Source organism: Physella acuta, unplaced genomic scaffold (genome assembly GCF_028476545.2).
Source record: "Physella acuta isolate Inbredline_101_S28 unplaced genomic scaffold, ASM2847654v3 ptg001541l, whole genome shotgun sequence".
Classification (NCBI taxonomy): domain Eukaryota; kingdom Metazoa; phylum Mollusca; class Gastropoda; family Physidae; genus Physella; species Physella acuta.
The window spans coordinates 20782-44236 of NW_026733056.1; the positions used below are offsets into that span (position 1 = coordinate 20782).

Sequence of the window (23455 nt, forward strand, 5' to 3'; positions counted from 1 at the left end):
GTATACATTATTTTATTGTTTTAATCACTTTTGAATACAGCCCAAAACTCAACCTCTTTCATTAAATCATGCTAGAAAAAAAATCAATTTAAATCTAAAACACAGAAGAGGCTTGCGGTCTTGTTTGATGCCAAAGATCTTCCTATGGAAATCAGGCACTGAAAGGTTATTGTTTATATTATAATATAACACAATAGATATTGTAGCTCTTGGGTAGTGTAAGAAAACTTCGGTAACAGTCCTTATTTAAGGCTTAAAAACAGCAGTCTACCGTTTATATACAGCTAAACAAGGTCAGGAGTGTATGTGCGATATATATATATATATATATATATATATATATATATATATATATATATATATATATATAATAAAAAGAACCATTTAAAGCTTTGAACATATCAATTGACTATGTCATATAGGCTATATTTATATTTAAAATATATCTCTATCTCTTGGTCTTGGGATAAATATCAGTGTTGTTTTTTAAGAATAATTTGAGGTTCTTTTATGTGCAATACTTTATCAATATATACATACATTACCTTCATTTTTAGTTTGAAAAACAAAGTCCAGCAAATACACTGCGAATGTGAATATTATAAATATATATATATATATATATATATATATATATATATATATATATATATATATATATATATATATATATATATATATATATATATATATATATATTGTCCGATATCCTTAATTAATTAATTAGAAATATTTTCACAGATAAGATATGTGACGTAGTAGCCGAGACGATTGTATGCACACAAAAAATGTAAAGTTATGTGTTCGACATTGATGCGGACATTATATATTTTTTTTAAACTTCTTTTTATTTTTATCACTTAAACGTTAGCTTTGTTGCTTTGTTTATTTATTTACGCGGTGTTCCTGTTTAATTTCCAATATTATTCCAATTGTATCATACATTTTCGTTTGGATACCTTTGGGAGATCTTCAAATTAAAAACAAATGAAGAAAGCAATGTTTGTTTGTCTTGTATTATTTACATTTGAATGCGCGACTCACTGTTGAATGACTTTTTTTTGCAAAAAAAAACAACAACCCAAGAATTAAAAAAAAAAACGAACAAATAGTAAACAACAAATAAAAACAAGAGACAAATATTGGTTAAAAAACCATAACAAAGACAGCTATACATAACCGGATTTGTAAAATAAAATATTACTTTGTTTAAATGAACTGGAAATAAGTTGAAAATACACGAAAAACATGGTATTTTTTCTGCGAATATATTTCACATTGTGGCAGTGGAAGAAATTAACATAAAAGAAACTGAATTAAAGACAATGATTCGTCTTAGGGGTCGTCCATAAATGACGTCACAATCTTAAGGGGGAGGGGGGGGTCCGTAAATTGTCACGGTGTGTGATGACGAAGGGGGAAGGGGTGTTTCAGGTGGTGTGACGTCAAACTTTTGCATTATAAAAAAATGCTAGAAAACGAATTTTAGCCGTTATTTCGCGTATTAAAAAATCTGTTTAAATAAAGCGTAATAAGAATAGATTAAAATGCTCTATGATGATAGAGTTCAGACAAGATTTTTGGAAAATATGGATGTTTTAAGAAAAACTAAACTGCAATTGTGAGAGGGGGGGGGTTAGGCTGATGTATGACGTCATTTTTTGTGGGGGGATGTGGCATTTTGTGACGATGTGTGACGGAGGGGACGGGGTATGTAAAATACGTCAAAAAAGCGTGACGGCATTTATGGATGCCCCCCTTATTACCTGCAGTAGTATCCATCGCAACATATTAACTGGCTAATGGTGGTGTACTAGGTCTTATAGTGCGTGAGCTTTTACAATTTAAATTTCCGGGTAAATTTTCATCCAGATTAGGCTTATCATCAGGCACTGGTGGAGGAAAATGTACAATGACAATGTCTTCTTCTTTTCTTCCTCTGCGTTCTTAATTTTAGTGTTGGAAGGGATCCCCTCCAACACAGTTAAGTATATGTGTCAACTGGTTATGCGCCATTAAGGCCATTGACTCCGATTTCAGCCTGCTTTTATTGTTGGATTTACTTCCATAGCCTTTGTCTAAACACGAACAATCTACAAGGCATCAGTTGTTTGATTTTGGAGTTGTATCTCCTAGACTAGTGGCTGTCCCCAGCTAATCTCCCTGAGGGTTCGAACTTGAGACTTTTCGGTTTAGCAACCATGAGCTTTAACGACCACGCCGAACCCCCACATTGACAAATGTGGTCTGGGGTTGTGGTCCATTTTTTTAAACTACCCAACAGCCAATCCAACCCTGGTTTAAGATTTAAAAAAAAAAAAAACAACAACATACCGTTTCTCTAGATATCCCGCTATCAAATGTTAAATAAAAAAACAAACATACAATTTAGATGTTAAAATTGATCTTTTGTATAAGAGACTTTAAACAGTAATAAAAATGAAATAGTCACGGTGTTTGCCTTTAAACGTATTGAGTTCTTGAAGTACGTAAAGACGGACTGGCCTAGTGCTTACACAACTCTGTCATAGCTTAGATAGATAAAATAAGACTAGACTGGTAGAGACTAATAAAGACGGTGTAAATTTTACGGTAGACAATTTGGTTCGAGAGTATAGGGCTGGTAAGTAGGTCACCAACCAGTTCTATGGCTCATGCAGGTTTTTTGAGCCGTAGAACTGATTAGTGACCTAATTACCAGCCCTATTGTGTGCGTGTTTAATAAAATATTTGTGGCGTGAGTTTGAATTGAGCGTGACTCGACAATGTTACCGATAACGTAGGACGCAACATTGAAGACGGGGGTTAGCCATTGTAGGAAAATGACTTGTTTTGATATTGTGTAGTTCTTGTATTTGATAATAAAATTAATTCTATTTTATGATCGAAGTTGTTTATATCGTCAACTTAGTCCTCAATACATATTAATAGTAATATACTAGGAGTGTTAGTTATAGCAGTAGTCACCATATAGTTTAATATAGCAACGCATACATTTCACCCCATCAAAAAACCCTTCACGTGTCGAGGTGAAGATGTACATGAACTCTACTTCTCAAATGATCGCCATTTGAAATTATCTTATTTTCATGTACGTTTTCAGGTATTGCAATAGACATGCACGCAGTAATTCCCAAATATAAATATATGATCAAATCTATCTTATATACAAACTATCAAACATTCCCGATGTACCAACTTTGAATCAACCGCTACATCTAACTACTTTATGTCATCCTTCCAAGATAAAAATAGAAAGTAAATAAAGAAAATAAAATCTACAAAGAAGCCGACCCAGATTATTCACTCAACTAGCGGTGAAGTATAATTCTAGCGCTTTTTTCCTAAGGTTCTTCACAAGAATATGTTAACGTTAGTAAACCTATAGCAATACAACATGTTAACATATTACCTCTGTTCATCAGCATGAACGAAGTGGCTGTTGCAAGCAATACCATCAGGACCACAGCAACTTTAATGTTCAACATGTTCGCGTTTTCACTTTGCCAGCTCCTCACTGAATGCTAAGGTAACGTAGCTTAATGGTAGGCACAATGTAAGTTAATTTAACTTGTATGTAATTGGTTTTGCTAGATAATGTAAACAAACTCAGGAAATCAATTTTTTTTATTTCTCATCCAAAAAGAAATACGTAGTTCTAAAATTTCACAGTCAAAAAGGAACCTATGGAGTTCTATTTACACTAAATTGCAAACATTTCACATAATACGGAACTTGGTGTCTTTATATTACTATAAATAGGGAACCTTGTTTCATTACAATCCTAGGGATAATCCGCTTGCTTTGACACGCGGACCTGCCATTTTTAATGTGAAAGCAATGTTGTTGTGATAAAAAAATAAATCGATGGATTGACATAAACCTGATTTATATTGATTGTTGATCGAATAAGAAATTCGGAGCAAATGCCTATCGGTCCAATATATATATATATATATATATATATATATATATATATATATATATATATATATATATATATATATATATATATATATATATATATATATATATATATATAAATAATAAATAAATACATATATATATATATATATATATATATATATATATATATATATATATATATATATATATATATATATATATATATATATATATGCGGTTGATAATCACCTGCAGATGTTTTAAGAAGTTTAGTATATGTATATAGTGATTTTGGTATGAAAACATGAACGCAGACTCGCGGGCGTGATGAGTGTATTCAACTCTACACTCGGGAATAATCCAATCACGAACGCTTTAGAAAGCAGAGCCGTCAAGCTTGTAATACTAGCGTGTTAAACTTTCAAGCTAGCAAGTCAAGTTCAGAGTTTCTTTCAGGCATCTCTTCAGTGGAGCTCACCCCCACCCCCAACTAAATAGTAATTTATCAAGGAAATTTTGGTTTATTCCTTAAAAAAATAATTAAAAATCTATTTCAGACTAAGGTGATGTTAGATTGCATTGTCATTGGGTCTTGATCCTTTTGCCAAGTTTCAAAGAAATAGCTCTGAGAGAAGTCGTCAAAATGTCGCTCGCCTTTTTTATAATTGACGGACCAAGCACGACATACGTAGGAAGCAAGTTACATTAAAGCTTGTAAAAATGATCGTCTTCATATGTATGCCTACACAACATAAACCATACAACACACAACATAAACCACAATTTCTTTCTTTAAAAAAATATAAACTTTTTAATTACGCATAATAACTTGATTTAATTTTAATATTTTGTTTACATATCGTAATATTTTAAAAATAGATTGTTCTCTCTATTAAAAAAAATAAAACGAGAAACGAGTTGATCAATAACTTGATAAAAGCTTGTTATTAAAACGTATTTTTATGAATTTTTTTTCAGTACTTTACATGTTTTATTTACAATAGTTACATGACTAAAAACCATTGTCAGGTTTATAACTCAAGTTTCAGTAGAGTATTATGGGATTGCGTAGTCTTGTGGTAAAGAACTAGACTGCTGACCCGACTAAAAACCATCGCGCGCCGATTGAACGTGATGACGTGCTTTTGACTTAGAGCCCCCTCCCCTCTCGCTCGTCACCCAACACGGCGGTGATGACGCGTGTGGATATAACTGCCTACTAATTCGGTCCAATTTTTAATTAATTCATAAAAAATTAATTAGGCAACCAATTAAGCCAAATTGATTGTCACGATGCATTGTCTTCATGTCTTAACACACGTACCAACTACGAACCGTAACTATCAGTTAGAAGTGCCTGCAATTTCACACGGGCGTTTCGATCTAGACAGACAGACAGACAGAGGACGTGAGTGTAATAAAAGCTTGTAAAAATCTAATTTATAAATTATTTTTGTAATTAATGAAGAACAAACAGCGGGAAAAAACGAAGTTGTTAAAGACACGTTTAAACATTTTTATAATCTTCATTAGAAGGAAAACGGTGGGTTTGTTTCGAACAATTTACTCCCGAGTTGGATGGGGGTGAAGGGGGTGGTGGTGTTAGACAAGGCATTTGAGATATCTCACTGGAGTTGGTCAAAATAAACTTTATCAGCACTATACGTGTTTTATGGGCCCGAGAAATTTCATTCAGTCAAGTTATCTGTTGCTAGACAACTGAGTTTTATCCGGACTTCATACCCGGTGTGTGGTAGGGTAGGGGAGGGGTGAGTTAAGGCTGTAAGATTGTGGGACAACTTATGGTATCAAGACGACCTACCGCGTATTTAGCCTAATGCGCATTTTTACTCGCATCAGTTGATCACGTGTTCGCACGCACGTAGATACATGACCCTGAGGCGGGGGAGGGGATTGCACCAACACAGGAGTTTCGGTGGTGGAGGGAGGCAGAATGTTGAAAACATATATTGAATTTCTTCTTCGTTGTTAAATTGTAATTTAATGTTGGAAGGGATTAATTTCAACACTGACTATGCGCTGTATAGTCCGTTTTGTTTTTCCTATTTCAGCCTGCTTTTCTTCTGGATTAGCATTTGTCAGTCGGTAGAAAAGCAATCAAAAGAGCAGCAACCACTCAAAACATCCCTCACAACACCTCCTCACAGCTCCTCATCACCACACCCCCTCACAACAACCCCCCCCCCCCGCACAACACCAATTTACATCACACCGCAAATGTTCCATATTATTCAGCGCTACTATATTTAAACATGGAGAAAAGCTTCTTCATTTGCTGTATTAATGGCGTTTTAATGGTATTTTTTAATGATTTATTTTTAGTACGGACACCATGCACAACACAGAATGATATTTAACATGAGAGCATCATTGAAAAAGTAGCGCAATACCTATCCTATATCAGCATTAGACAACACACAAACTTATGCTCATACGCAATCGTTAAAAACTAATTCCATGGATTTGCAAAGAACAAAAAATAAATTAATTTAAAACAAAACTAGATCTGTCCGATTGTGCATGCTCATATCACGTGCACCAAACTTAAATACTTTAATTTTCACAACAATTTTAATCTATTAAAGGTATGTGACGTCAAGCAACGGATGATCACCCTTAGATCAGCGGTTCTCTAACTTTTTGGAGATAACTAAACCCCACCAGCTTAATTGCGTATTCAACGAACCTCTCAAAATAGGATAAATAAATATGTTTTTTTTTAAATTTACTGGTGCACAAAAATAAACCACGCATCAACATCACTAAGATTAATTAACAAATTCAGCAAGAGTTGTGAATCTGTATTTTCTATCCCCGCGCAGCTTAAGAAAATATCCTCAACAGCTGCCTTATTGGCTAATGTCTGAGCAAGCGGCATATTCAAAGCTACAAAGCATCACCACTGCAGCATAGCAGTTCGAGCTGCAATAGCCTTGATGTTTTAGTTATTATTTTCTACCTCCCACATTTTTATTTTATATTTAGATTTGTTTGATTTATATTTATTTGAAACTATTTGATTTGACTATGTTTTTTGTTTTTGTCAATTAGAACAATATAAAATAAACAAATCAAGAAACTGCTAATTTGAGACTGGAGCCATCAAATCCGTCAAAGACATATTTAATAAAATAATCGTCATTACACGTGAATATGTGTCTATTGCTAAACGTAAACTAAAAAATCTACTTGTTTTGAAAGGACACTGTGAGTGTGAGGTCGGTGTGATTGGTTAAGTTAAGCTCATGGTTGCTGAACCATTAAGTCCAAATTTTAAAATAAACTGGTCACTTGTAAGTTGTTCTTGGTTGGAAAAAGGCTATGGAGGCAAATCCAAAAAGAAAAGCAGGTTGAAATCATTGGCCTTAATGACGCATAACCGGTTAAAAAGTATACTTTCTTGAGTTGGAGGGAATCCCTTCGAGACTAAAAGTTAATAACGAAAATGACAAAAAGGATACTATTTATTTACACGTAAATAACATAATGTTTTGTTTTCTTTATTTCATAGTAAATAAAATAAATGATCAACGACTTGGTAGTTGAGAGAACAGTCACATTGGTTAAGAACATCATTTGAAGTCTTTTTTTTTTTCTGTCACACAAATTCACTTTAGCTTTTTTGTTGTATCTGTGGGACAATCTATATACTACTAAAACTCAACTTTGTTTACATGTTTGAATATTTATTTGTTTGTCTGATTTACTATATCAAATGGTTCTACTCATCCTGGAGAGCTGTATGTAGTACGTAGGTAGAGAACAATTTTTGTTTTAAGACAGACTGTTAGTCACAAATTTATTTAAAGACGTTAATTAATTTATTGAATTATTCATAGGTAGATTAACCACACATTTTTTTAAAAAGATTAGAAAAACCACTAGAGTCGACGAAACAGTGATGTCACATTTTTGTTTACTTTTTATAAAAATAAAATGGCGACTTCCATCATAGCCCCATTTAAAAGTTTAACGCATTCTAAATCTAATTTTCTGTCGGCCATAACTTTAACAATACGTCCGTTTGCTGTTTTTATTACGTTCCAACACTTATATAAATTTTCAACTGTCTTTTTCATTTAGTTTTACAATAAATTTCTCTACAATCTGACCAAGAAAGTTATTTATAGATCTATCATGTGGCCAAGCAAGTTATTTATAGATCTAGATCTAGAATCTAGGTCAAACAAAAGATTAATTAGATACATACCAAAGATTAAGTAAATAAAAATACAATCCATTTTATAATCATAATACATTTTTAGTCCTTAAATACTTGATATAAATCTTTGTGATATATCTATCTAGATCTAGATTATCTCTCTCTCTCTCTCTCTCTCTCTCTCTCTCTCTATATATATATATATATATATATATATATATATATATATATATATATATATATATATATATATATATTTCTAATAACATACATTATTTATTTGGATTATATTTAAATAGATTATAGTGGTCATTCATATATGACGTGACGCTTTTTTGGAAGATTTTTACATTCCCCTCCCCTTGGTTACACATTGACACAAATAGTCAGACCTCCCCCCCCCTTTAAAATGACGTCACACCTCAGCCTACAATCCCCCTCACAATTGCAGTTGAATTATTCTTAAAATACGACATTTTTCCAAAATTTTGTCAATTTAGTATTTTAATCAATTCATAGTACAATTTATTAAAAAGTTTTTTAAAACGCTAAATAACGGGTAAAATTCGTTTCTTTATAATGTAAAATGGTGACGTCACACCGTCTGAACCCCCCACTTATCACAAAACGCCCAAACGCACCCCTAAAGGACCTACCCCACTATATTGATCTAGAAATTGGTGGAGAAACTTACACCCTGCTATTACAACTAAACGGCAGGAGATCGATATGCCCCCTTTGTGGCACGACCAAACATGGACCGGCCGCATGCCGAAGCCCCTATGTAAGGGAGAGAGACAATATAAATATAGACAACGATGGAAACTATTACGACAATGATCTACTTATTGACGACAGCGAAGATGTGTCTGACGACGCCGCCGAAATTGAACCAGCCCAAGAACCAGCTCAAGAACCAGCTACTACTACAGCCCCTACCACAGAAGGTGAATGGACAAAAGTTCAGGGAAAAAGAAATAAGCTTTCACGGAAAAAAAAGAAAGATAGTTTACGAAGCAAAGAAAACGAACACATAATTGAAACCGACACCATACAGAGCCCTACACGACCAACCCCAACACGCTCAACCGCAAAAGACAGGACCACAACAAGAAGGAAAACTTTCACACCCCCTCCACTAATCCCAAAAAAGACTAAGGCGGACCAGGTTTTAAAGGCAGTGTAAGTAACCTCACAATTATAACCCTCAACATACAAAGTACAAGATACAAAGACAAGTTTTTAAGACAATTAATCGACAAACATAAACCTGACTTCATTTTATTACAAGAAACTAATTTCAAAAATAAATACACAGCAGACAAATTCACTCACAATTTAGGGTTAACTCAAGCACACCACAGCTACAGTTCACTAATCACGGGAAGCGGGTCAACAATTTTTTTTAACACATCAAACAAGTTCAACATAACAGACACGCATGCCGACTCTGAGGGAAAATTAGCAATAGTTACAATCGAGGGACAAGAGGGAAAACTAAGCATAGTCAATGTACACGGACCACATAGACCAAAAGACAGTAAATTTTATGAAAACCTGGAACATTTATTAACTAACAGATACAACCAACATGACATCATTTTGGCCGGGGACTTCAATTTCGTGGAAGACAGATTAGACATTTTAGGACCAATAGACATAATTCGAAACCGTTTAACCGCAGACAAACCACACGCCAACTCAATCAACAACATTAAAACATATTTCAATTTAGTCGACACATACAGAGCGCAATATCCACACACCATACAAACCACCCACGGAAGTAACACATCTGGGAATAGATTCCGTCTAGACAGAATTTACGCCCCATCGAACATGAAAATCAACAAAGTAGAACACCTATTCTCAACACTACAGTTTAGCGACCATACAGCAGTTCTGACAACTTTAAAAAACGAACAAATACAAAACAAACCAAAACACAACACATATTGGAAATTCAATAATACACTCTTACTAGACGAGCGCTACATTAACACTTTAAAAGACTTAATAAAATTTTACACGCAGTCATCACCAAAATTTAACAAAATCCAACATTGGGAACATTTAAAACAAGACATTAAGCGGGTATCTATCCAATATGCATGTAGCATTAATAGCGTAAGGGCCCACATAGAAACTAAATTAGAAAAACAATTAAGTATACTGAAAGGAATCAACAACAACAAAGAACAAATAGACGCAACAGAAACAGAACTTTCTAAAATACAAGAGCACAAATATAAAGGGGCGCAAATTAGAAGTAGAATCGAACAAATAGGCTCAGAAAATCCCACACACCACACCTTAATTTTAGAACAAAGCTTTCAGAGGGCAAAACAAATCACACATCTCATAGATAACAACAACCAAGAGACGACTGACCCTGAAAAAATTCAATCAATATTTAGAGACTATTATACGCAACTATATAAGTTCGAAGAGACAAACATAGACATAAAAGACAAATTCCTTAAGTTTATTAAACCATTACATGACAGCGACAAAATTAATATTGACACCACCTTTTAGCCAGTCGACATAACCAAAGGCATACTGAAATTAAATTCAAATAAATCGCCAGGGCCGGACGGCCTGACAAGCGAATTTTTTAAAGCCTTTTCAACCGACCTAATTTCTCTCCTTTTAGCTACATTTAGAGAAATGTTTCTGCTAGAAAAATGCCACGAAAATTTCAACAGATCATACATAACAATAATACGCAAACCCAAAACCGATCCTAAACTAACCCAAAACTATAGACCTATTTCTCTCCTAAACACTGATTACAAAATCCTATCCAAAGCTCTAGTCTCCAAAATTGAACCGCACTTGCATAAAATTATAAATGTAGACCAACAATGCAACATCACAGGTAGGAACATACAAAATCACAATCACTTAATTCGAGACATCATCCACTACACACACGAGAAAAACACACAAGCATGAATACTCAGTTTAGATCAAGAAAAAGCCTTCGACCGGGTAGCTAACAAATACCTTCACAAAATCTTAGAAGCAAACAATTTAGGACAATACTTTACGACATGGATAAAATAATCTATTTTAATGCACATAGTCACTTACTGATAAACCATAATATTTCCCAACCCTTTAGAATAAATAAATCAGTCAGACAAGGCTGTCCCCTATCTCCAATCCTTTATATACTAACACTCGAACCCCTTTTAGAATGCATTAGAAACACTAGAGACATTAGAGGAATCGACATCCCAAATCAATTAAACAAAAAAATTCTAGCGTACGCTGATGATACAGCTTTTACGCTCCAAACCGAAAAATCTATCATACTAATAACAGACATTTTCCTTGACTTTGGGCTGGGTAGCGGGTCAAAAATTAACCTAATGAAAACCAAAATTATGGGACTTGGACGGTGGATCAACAAACCCAATTACCCACTAAACATGCTAGGTACCAACAAACTAAAACTTTACGGCATAACCCACTATAGTAACCCACACACCAACAACGATGATGAATGGAAACAAGTCTTAAGCAAAATCCAAAACACCACAGCACTTTATAAATTTAGCTCAACAACAATATTTGCTAGGTCATCTATAATTAATAGGTATGTCATCCAAAAAATCACCTATATAGCCACGGCTAAAACAATCCCAAAGCCAACAATTAAACATCTGAATAAAATCATTAGAGAGTACATATTTCAGACCACAATTTCAAACATTAGCCACAACACTTTAGTACAAAACAAACTTCATGGAGGAATAAACCTGCACGATATACAGACCAAAATCAATACATTCAGACTAACACACATTAGCAGAATAATTAGCCAACCAAACTTTCATCCTCTAGCTCACTACTATATAGGCATTCAGCTAAACAAACTTACAAAAATCAATAATACAACTCCACATTACATAGGAGGAAAACACAGTCCCTTTTACACAGAATGTTTACAAATATTAAAAAACAACGAAAAACTTGTTCACAAAAAGTCACAAAACATTTACAAAAAGTTAGTGCAAAAGCTCTCAACCCCACTATACAACATAATTCAATGGTGTAGGAAATACGCTCTAACAGACACAATGGACACCTTCAGAAACCTACACCTCAAAACCATCACACCCAAAGCCAGGGAAATAACTTACAGACTCATCTACAATTCAACACCCCTAGCAAAACAACAGAAACCATTTTGCCCACTATGCAGACAAAACACACCCGAAACCGAAACGCACATCTATTTAGAATGCCCCACCATACAAAACATGAAAAAGACGCTAGAAAACAAAATAATAAAAAACGAGACCTACAATATCGATATAGTCATAACTCTAAACAAAATCCCAATACAAAGAGATAGGACGGACCTAGAGCAAAAAGCAAGGACGGTAGCTATATATAGACAGACTATTTGGAACAGCAGAATAAAAGCAAAACACGACAAGGTACAGTTCACGGGACACGTACTAGACTTGATTTATCGTAGACGACTCGACAATGACAGCAATCAAACACATATACCATAATTAACAACACCAAAACGTAAAGAACATATTACACTGCTTTTGCCACCTGGAACGCCTAATCGAACTGACACATCCCCCTTTCATCACACCCTCTCCGCCCCCCGCCCCTAAACCTCATGATCCCAATATCAAATTTCCCCTCAAAACTGCATCCCCTCGTCCCCATCACCACCACCCCTGTGATGAAGTACTATGTTAAACAGTGACAATGATGGATTATCCAAATACATTTCTAACAACATCAATGTAACTCCCACCCCTCAACCCCCATGTCCCCACTTTGTGTCGCATCATTTATCATTTGGCATTTCATTTTCCTATTGTTGCTTTTTGTGTATTGTTTAATTTATAAAGCTTACAAACATTGTAAAGCTATCATTTGTTACTATATTACTATTATCATATATGTAAGGTACTTTGGTCCACAACGTACAAATGACCCCAATGACCCGTACTCCTTTTGTATTCATTGTATTATCACCAAATTAACACTTACAGTTGTTTCGTTAACTTTACTAACTCTTTTATGTGAACACCATTTTTTTTATCTATAAAACTCCACTGTATCCCTACACGTGATAGCTACACGCCTACCCACCCCTAACCTGTCGGTACTAAACATTCATCTAAACATAAACACCGACTTGAACATACCAACCTTTCACCCTCCCACTAATTCGCTCACACAGCAATCTGTTCGTCAAACCCTCCCCCCCCCCACCCACACACACTACAAATGGTAACACCTCAGCAGTCAGATAACACAGCACAAAATTTGACGCTTGGCTTGCCTTAAAACACGGAGTCACCCTCTCCACGCCTCGTCAGACACATCTACCCACTCCCCCCTCTCCCCCTCTATCCACTTACCCTCAGACATGAAAACACCACTTTCCGTTTAACTGTTCCAACGACCCCACCACCCACCCCAACATCAATTTCGAATATCTATTCATTTACTTTTTAAAGTTCTAAATCTTGTTTCTTTCCCCTCTTGTTTTACACAGCAACCTTTTGAAAACTCAATGCGACCAGTACATAAACAAACACTCTTTCAACTAGTCAACTTAATTTGTTTCCCTACATTGAAAATGCTCCACTGGCCCTTTGTCATTCTCGGAAAAATATCCTTTCCACTCCCCACCCAGACTTCTGACACGTTTATTTGACCTTCACCCCTTTTACTGCCATCTTTTGTAATTTTTGTTATAATCATATACATGACATCATGTAAATATTCATTATGTACATGTTTAAAACCTTTCGGTTTCTTTTGAAACTATGTAAAAAATGTGATGTTGATGTACTTGTTTTAATTGCAAATAAAAGTATTAAAAAAAAATATCACATACGGTCTCAAAATTACGGAACCATCTCTGCGAGTGTGACGTCATTTAAGGCTGACCCCATATAATATTTAATGCAGATGAAACTATTGTGTTATCAGTTTATTTCAAAATTTGTATAAAGTGTTATGTGAAAACTCGGGGGTATTGTAGACTGTAGACTGGTAACTAGACCATATTCTGTCAAATATAATAATCTTTTTTATAGTATGTATAATCAGTGGCGTAGGGAGGTCGGATGTCACCCCCCAGAGGCGTAATGACAATTCCCGAGAAAAAATTCTCAAATGTTCGATTTGCAACCCCCCCCCCCTCAAACTTTCGATTTGCACCCCCCTCGAACTTCCGATTTGAACCCCTCCCCCCCCCCCCCCTCGAACTTTCGATTTGCACCCCCTCAAGTTTTTCTCTACATATATTTTGATGTTTTTTGCATTGGTGTCACCCCCCAAAATGGTGTCAACCGGTGCGTTCCTCACCCCCCCGCCCCCCCCCCCCCCCCCCGCAACGTCTCTGTGTATAATATACTAAACGTCAAAAAACTCATTTAGTTGTTGATCGTAACCAAATGACAAGCCTGTTACCACACTACCGATTTCAATGTACATCAATAAACAGAGATTATTGTGGTCTGCGACAAATGTATTTCCCAAGGTATAAGGCGAAACCATCTAAATTGTCTCTAGATGCTTTTATCGTCCCATGACATGTATAATGGCTGTTGTTAACTTGCAAACTAATCAACGTACGGGAACTTATTTTTTTTCAGCATTTATTCTTTACTCTCACGTTTTCGTTCATAGTAAATATGATAAATACTATTGTGTTTCTACAAAAAATACTATTAACTCTAGTATATTAGATAACAAGCTAAAAATAATATGATTGTAAGTATATTGAAAACGACAGTATACCTACAAGTACTACTTTTTTTTTTTGTTAATACTGTCTCTGTCTCCGGACTAAAGGTTGTTAATAATTTACCGTTGTATAGCTAGAGAAATAATATTTGTCAAACCAATAATAAATTTGCATGTAAGCTGAGAAAGAAATTTAAAACACATAGTTGATATAGACAAATAAAAACAAAAAATCACTATGATGCTAATATTTTTTATACATTACTGGAAATCAATTTTGCTGACAATATGTTATAAGTAAAAACACGAATTTTAATATTGTTTAGCACTATCTGTATCCGGCACATCTTTCATCTATAATTCTTTATGTTGAAACAATGCGGGACATTACGACCTCCACCACGTAAGCGCGACTAGCAGCCCCCTCTCATCCTTTCTCGGCATATCACTACCACCCCCACCCCCACCAGCCTAACGATAACAATCGTAGAGCCGAGTCGAATTAGTTACGGCTATTAGGGGCAGATAATTTACTTTTTAAACGATTTGAAACTTAGGGGAGGTAACTAAAAGGAGGCTTCTTTCACGGGGTGAGGGGGTGGAGGGGGTGTAGGGTTATTGTCCTTCACGAGCTACTGATAATGATTTTAAAGCCACTATTTTAAGTCGAAGCATGGTTAGTGTCGATTTCAAAAATTATCAAATACTGAAAAGTAGAAAATAAAACAACTAAATAGCGTCGTATGCTACGCCGCAAGTCGGCTCGAGCAATTTAATCCTGTCATTTCTTTTTCTTTATTGCTTTACATTTTACACAAGCGAAATGGAGTCAAAACACCTTAACCATCTTTGGGTGAAAATATTTGAACATTTGAAACCTGTATTTAATTATTTTCTATATGGCTTCTGAACTGTGTATTTTTCAAATAAGACGCTTCATTTTAATAATGAGTAAATATCAATCCAGAATACCATCTTATAAATAAAGCGGTACTGACTGTGTACTCTATTGAGACACGTTGTACATGTGTGTACACAAGTCATAATGTTCACAACACTTGACCGATGGAGATAAAAACTTGGAATACCATGTCAGGACACCCACAATATTATTTTTATACACCAAATATTTGTTTAGACACACATCCTACGGTCTTATGGAACGGTTTAGATATTAAGTAATTATGCTCCTCTTCTGATATTTAAAAGCTGAGGTGGCTATGGCTTCTGTTTTTAATCAGTTAGATTGTTTTTCTTGATATCATATTTTAAAAAAATGCTGTGTTTATTTATCTTTTAATGTGTGGCGAAAATAAAATTATATATTATGTAAACATATTCATTGGCGTTACTGTCACAGTGATATCTACCAAACAAAGATGGGAGGAAGCAGTGTTTCTTCTAGACTATTTTCTCAGGGGGGGGGGGGGGCGGACTAAAATTTCTTGGGAGAAGGGGTGTGCGGACACTGTCAAAAGTATATATAAATTCAATTTTGTCAAGGGTGGGAAGCATGTCTGGAAGAACCCGGAGATACAACATTTTTACCATGGTAACGGATGTTACAAGATTTGTTTTAAAACATTACTGTTTATTTATTTTTATCGTATTGCATACTAGTTTGAGCGAGTAGATCCGTCTTGTGGAATTTCTTTTGCTTGTAAACAAACATTACTACTCGCTGTCTAGACAACCTTGTTGATAAGATTGGTTTAGTAAGTTTTTAGTTCCTGTCACGCGAAAAGACGATACTTAGCTGCAAATAAATTGTCATCAAATCAATATAAAGCTTACATATTGTAACCAAAATTGACTTTAGTATACTGAATATTTAGTGGTTGGTTTTATTATTCGGACAATAACTAACTTGACTTTACATAGGACCATAACAATCCAATCTGTCTATTACCCGCTTCTCAAACACATACCGGCTGTCTTTACTGTATTCGAACAATACTCTACCTTTGTTATACACGCCATTATTCTGTATATATTAACACAAGTAGCCCGCCATTTATACGTGCCACACGATTACCTTCATATGTATATGCAGACCAGTAAAAATAGCTAAGAGAAAAGAGCATTGGACAAAAAGTCTTTGAACATTAAAGTTTCCCAAAACAATTATTGTAATTGACAGAGTAGGTTTTGTCAACCACTACCAGTGATCCTACAAAGCTGTTTAACGGCTGGTCTTTCTTAAAATATTATTATAAAATAATATATAACAGAGTAGTATTCCATCTAAGACACATGGGGCAGATGAAGTAGAGTTTATATGTTTCAAGATCTCTGAAATCGGAGTTGACTGCACGGAATGCGATACAGTAAACCTCAGATACAATCGAATTTTTCTTCTCAGTATTTATTTTTGCGACGTTTCATTACACAGCCGCACTCTTCGCATAATTAATAATCAATGCTGTGATTTCATTGTCTGCTGCTAATGAATCCTTCTTTTTTTTCATTGAAAACAAAGCCTGGTTGTAATAAAAATATTACACACAAATTAAATGTATACATTTTTTTATTATTTTAACCACTATTGAATACAGCCCAAAACTCAACTTCTTTCATTAAATCAATCTAGAAAAAAAATCAATTTAAATCTAACACACAGAAGAGGCTTGCGGTCTTGTTTGATGCCAAAGATCTTCCAATGGAAATCAGGCACTGAAAGGTTATTGTTTATATTATAATATAAAACAATAGATATTGTAGCTCTTGGGTAGTGTAAGAAAACTTCGGTAACAGATCCTTATGGCTTAAAAACAGCCATCTACCGTTTATATACAGCTAAACAAGGTCAGGAGTGTATGTGCGAGATATATATATATATATATATATATATATATATATATATATATATATATATATATATATATATATATATATATATATATATATATATATATAATACACAATAAAAAGAACCATTTAAATCTTTGAACATATCAATTGACTATGTCATATAGGCTATATTTATATTTAAAATATATCTCTATCTCTTGGTCTTGGGATAGTTATCAGTGTTGTATTTTAAGAATAATTTGATGTTCTTTTATGTGCAATACTTTTCAACTCATACATACATTACCTTGCTTTATTTTTTGGAAAACAAAATCCACCATATACGCTGCGAATGTGAATATTATATATATATATATATATATATATATATATATATATATATATATATATATATATATATATATATATATATATATATATATATATATATTGTCCCATATCCTTAATTAATTAATTAGAAATATTTTCACAGATAAGATATGTGACGTAGTAGCCGAGAAGATTGTATGCACACAAAAATGTAAAGTTATGTGTTCGGCATTGATGCGGACATTATATATTTTTTAAACTTCTTTTTATTGTTATCACTTAAACGTTAGCTTTATTTATTTATTTACCCGGTGTTCCTTTTTAATTTCCAATATTATTCCAATTTTATCATACATTTTCGTTTGGATACGTTTGGGAGATCAACAAATTTAAAAATATGAAGAAACAATGTTTGTTTTCCTTGTATTATTTACATTTGAATGCGCGACTCACTGTTGAATGACTTTTTTTGGCAAAAAAACAACACATAATTTTAAAAAAAACGAACAAATAGAAAACAACAAATAAAAACAAGAGACAAATATTGGTTAAAAAAATTAACAAAGACAGCTATAGGCCTACATAACTGGATTTGTAAAATAAAATATTACATTGTTTAAATGAACAGGAAATAAGTTGAAAATACACGAAAAACAAAGTATTTTTTTCTGCGAATATATTTAACATTGTGGCAATGGAAGAAATTGACTTCAAAGAAACTGAATTAAAGACAATGATTCGTCTTAGGGGTCGTCCATAAATGACGTCACAATCTTAAGGGGGAGGGAGAGGGGTCCGTAATTTGTCGCGGTGTGTGATGACGGGGAGGGGGTGTTTTAGGTGGCGTGACGTCAAACTTTTGCATTATAAAAAAAAATGCTAGAAAACGAATTTTAGCCGTTATTTCCCGTATTAGAAAGCGTAATAGGAATATATTAAAATGCTCTATGATGATAGAGTTCAGACAAGATTTTGGAAAAATATCGATGTTTTAAGAAAAACAAAACTGCAATTTTGAGGGGGGGGGGGGGAGTTAGGCTTAGGTATGACGTCAATTTTTTGGTGGGGGGGGGAGGGTGGGGATGTGGCATATTGTGACGATGTGTGACGGAGGGGACGGGGATGTAAAAAACGTCAAAAAAGCGTGACGGCATTTATGGATTTCCCCCTTATTACTTGCAGTAGTATCCATCGCAACATATTAACTGGCTATAGTCACATGCCTTCCATGCTGGCTGGCACCAATTATAACTGATGGTTTAAACATACAAGAGAATAAGAACAAATAGGATACAACATCAATCTTTGTTTAACGCAATACTTGTTAGTAGTGTAGTCAAGATATTATTAGAAGACGGGCCAACCATAAGTAGTTAAAGACAGGGGTGGACTGGACCGGTGGGCACCTTAGTAAGTGATAAGGGGAGGGGCCAGTATTGGTGGTGTACTAGGTCTTATAGTGCTAGAACTTATAAAATTATAAATTGACCAGTAAATTCTCATCTAGATTAGTATAATCGTCAGGCGCTGGTGGAAGAAAATGTACAATGACAATGTCTTCTTCTTTTCTTCTTCTGCGTTCTTAATTTTAGTGTTGGAAGGGATCCCCTCCAACACAGTTAAGTATACGTGTCAACTGGTTATGCGCCATTGAGGCCATTGACTCCGATTTCAGCCTGCTTTGTCCAAACACAAACAAACTACAAGGCATCAGTTGTTTGATTTTGGAGTTGTATCTCCTAGACTAGTGGCTGTCCCCAGCTAATCTGCCCGAGGATTCGAACTCGAGACTTTTCGGTTTAGCAACCATGAGCTTTACCGACTCGACAACGCCGATCCCCCACATTGACAATGTGGTCTGGGGTTGTGGTCCATTTTTTTAAACTACCCTACAGCCAGTCCAACCCTGGTTTAAGATGTGAAAAAACAACAACATACCGTTTCTCTAGATGTCCCGCTATAAAATGTTAAATTTAAAAAAAACCATACAATTTAGATGTTAAAATTGATCTTTTGTATAAGAGACTTTAAACAGTAATAAAAATGAAATAGTCACGGTGTTTGCCTTTAAACGTATTGAGTTCTTGAAGTAAGTAAAGACGGACAGGCCTAGTGCTTACTCAACCAATCTGTCATAGCTTAGATAGATAAAATAAGACTAGACTGGTAGAGACTAATAAGGACGGTGTAAATTTTACGGTAGACAGTTTGGTTCGAGAGTATAGGGCTAGTAAGTAGGTCACCAACCAGTTCTATGGCTCATGCAGGTTTTATTGAGCCGGTTGAGAACTGGTTGGTGACCTACTTACCAGCCCTATTGTGTGCGTGTTTAATAAAATATTTGTGGCGTGAGTTTGAATTGAGCGTGACTCGACAATGTTACCGATAACGTAGGACGCAACATTGAAGACAGTTGGAGGTTAGCCATTGTAGGAAAATGACGTGTTTTGATATTGTGTAGTTCTTGTATTTGATAATAAAATTAATTCTATTTTATGATCGAAGTTGTTTATATCGTCAACTTAGTCCTCAATACATATTTATAGTAATATACTTGGAGTGTTAGTTATAGCAGTAGTCATCATATAGTTTAATATAGCAACGCATACATTTCACCCCATCAAAAAACCCTTTACGTGTCGAGGTCAAGATGTACATGAACTCTACTTCTCAAATGATCGCCAATTGAAATTATCTTATTTTCATGTATTGCAATAGACATGCACGCAGTAATTCCCAAAGATAGTTATATTATTAAATATGTCTTGCGTAATTACAAACTATCAAACATACACGATATACCAACTTTTAATCAACCGCTACATCTAAATACTTTATGTCCTCCTTCCAAGATAAAAATAGAAAGTAAATAAAGAAAAGAAAATCTACAAAGCAGGCGACCCCGATTATTCACTCAACTAGCGGTGAAGTATAATTCTAGCGCTTTTCTCCTAAGGGTCTTCACAAGAATATGTTAACGTTAGTAAACCTATAGCAATACAACATGTTAACATATTACCTCTGTTCATCAGCATGAACGAAGTGGCTGTTGCAAGCAATACCATCAGGACCACAGCAACTTTAATGTTCAACATGTTCGTGTTTTCACTTTGACAGCTCCTCACTGAATGCTAAGGTAACGTAGCTTAATGGTAGGCACAATGTAAGTTAATTTAACTTGTATGTAATTGGTTTTGCTAGATAATGTAAACAAACTCAGGAAATCAATTTTTTTTATTTCTCATCCAAAAAGAAATACGTAGTTCTAAAATTTCACAGTAAAAAAGGAACCTATGGAGTTCTATTTACACTAAATTGCAAACATTTCACATAATACGGAACTTGTTGTTTTTATATTACTATAAATAGGGAACCTTGTTTCATTACAATCCTAGGGATAATCCGCTTGCTTTGACACGCGGACCTGCCATTTTTAATGTAAAAGCAATGTTTTTTGTGATAAAAAAATAAATCGATGGATTGACATAAACCTGATTTATACTGATTGCTGATCGAATAAGAAATTCGGAGCAAATGCCTATCTGTCTAATATATATATATATATATATATATATAAATAATAAATAAATATATATAAATATATATATATATATATATATATATATATATATATATATATATATATATATATATATATATATATATATATATATATATATATATATATATATATGCGGTTGATGATGTTTAAGAAGTTTAGTATATGTATAGAGTAATTTTGGTATGAAAACATGAACGCAGACACACGGACGGGATGAGTGTATTCAACTCTATACTCGGGAATAATCCAATCACGGACGCTTTAGAAAGCAGAGCCGTCAAGCTTGTAATGCTAGCGTGTTAAACTTTCAAGCTAGCAAGTCACGTTCAGAGTTTCTTCAGGCATCTCTTCTGTGGAGCTCACCCCCACCCCCAACTAAATAGTAATTTATCAAGGAAATTTTGGTTTATTCCTTAAAAAAATAATTAAAAATCTATTTCAGACTAAGGTGATGTTAGATTGCATTGTCATTGGGTCTTGATCCTTTTGCCAAGTTTCAGAGAAATAGCTCTGAGAGAAGTGGTCAAAATTTCGCTCGCCTTTTTTATAGTTGACGGACGAAGCACGACATACGTAGGAAGCAAGTTACATTAAAGCTTGTAAAAATGATCTTCTTCATACGTATGCCTACACAACATAAACCATACAACACACAACATAAACAACAATTTCTTTCTTTAAAAAAAATAAACCTTTTAATTACGCATAATAACTTGATTTAATTTTAATGATATTTTTGTTTACATATCATAATATTTTAAAAATAGATTGTTCTCTCTATTAAAAAAATAAAACGAGAAACGAGTTGATAAATAACTTGATAAAAGCTTGTTATTTAAACGTATTTTTATGAACTTTTTTTCAGTACTTTACATGTTTTATTTACAATAGTTACATGACTAAAAACCATTGTCAGGTTTATATCTCAAGTTTCAGTAGAGTATTATGGGATTGCGTAGTCTAGTGGTATGGAACTAGACTGCTGACCCGACTAAAAACCATCGCGCGCCGATTGAACGTAATGACGTGCTTTTGACGTAGAGCCCCCCCCCCCCTCCCCCCTCGCTCCACACCCAACACGGCCGTGATGACGCGTGTGGATATAACTGCCTACTAATTCGGTCCAATTTTTAATTAATTCATAAAAAATTAATTAGGCAACCAATTAAGCCAAATTGATTGTCACGATGCATTGTCTTCATGTCTTAACCCACGTACTAACTACGAACCGTAACTGTCAGTTAGAAGTGCTTGCAATTTCACACGGGCGTTTCGATCTAGACAGACAGACAGACAAAGGACGTGAGTGTAATAAAAGCTTGTAAAAATCTAATTTATAAATTATTTTTGGAATTAATGAAGAACAAACAGCGGGAAAAAAAACGAAGTTGTTAAAGACACGTTTAAATATTTTTATAATCTTCATAAGAAGGAAAACGGTGGGTTTGTTTCGAACAATTTACTCCCTGGTTGGATGTGGGTGAAGGGGGGTGGTGGTGTTAGACAAGGCATTTGAGATATCTCACTGGAGTTGGTCAAAATAAACTTTATCAGCACTATACGTGTTTTATGGGCCCGAGAAATTTCATTCAGTCAAGTTATCTGTTGCTAGACAACTGAGTTTTATCCGGAGTTCATACCCGGTGTGTGGTAGGGTTGGGGAGGGGGGAGTTAAGGCTGTAAGATTGTGGGACAACTTATGGTGTCAAGACGACCTACCGCGTATTTAGCCTAATGCGCATTTTTACTCGCATCAGTTGATCACGTGTTCGCACGCACGTAGATACATGACCCTGAGGCGGGGGGAGGGGATTGCACCAACACAGGAGTTTCGGTGGTGGAGGGAGGCAGAATGTCGAAAACATATATAGAATTTCTTCTTCGTTGTAAAATTGTAATTTAATGTTGGAAGGGATTAATTTCAACACTGACTATGCGCTGTATAG

At 34.6% G+C, this 23455-nt stretch overlaps 2 long non-coding RNA genes across 3 annotated transcripts; both read right to left on the reverse strand.

The window, feature by feature from the left end:
• Positions 1 to 21109, reverse strand: LOC131928750 (uncharacterized). 2 transcript variants are annotated; one of them, XR_009383829.1, is made up of 5 exons: positions 20967 to 21109; positions 19886 to 19904; positions 19124 to 19198; positions 17925 to 17963; positions 1 to 158 (listed from the first exon to the last, which is right to left on the reverse strand). It is a non-coding gene; the product is annotated as an uncharacterized LOC131928750 (long non-coding RNA). The 2 variants fall into 2 exon arrangements; XR_009383828.1 differs by lacking the exon at positions 1 to 158 and adding an exon at positions 17350 to 17500.
• Positions 1787 to 3569, reverse strand: LOC131928751 (uncharacterized). Its single transcript, XR_009383830.1, has 3 exons — positions 3413 to 3569; positions 2335 to 2353; positions 1787 to 1892 (listed from the first exon to the last, which is right to left on the reverse strand). It is a non-coding gene; the product is annotated as an uncharacterized LOC131928751 (long non-coding RNA).
• Positions 21110 to 23455: the final 2346 nt, after the last annotated feature.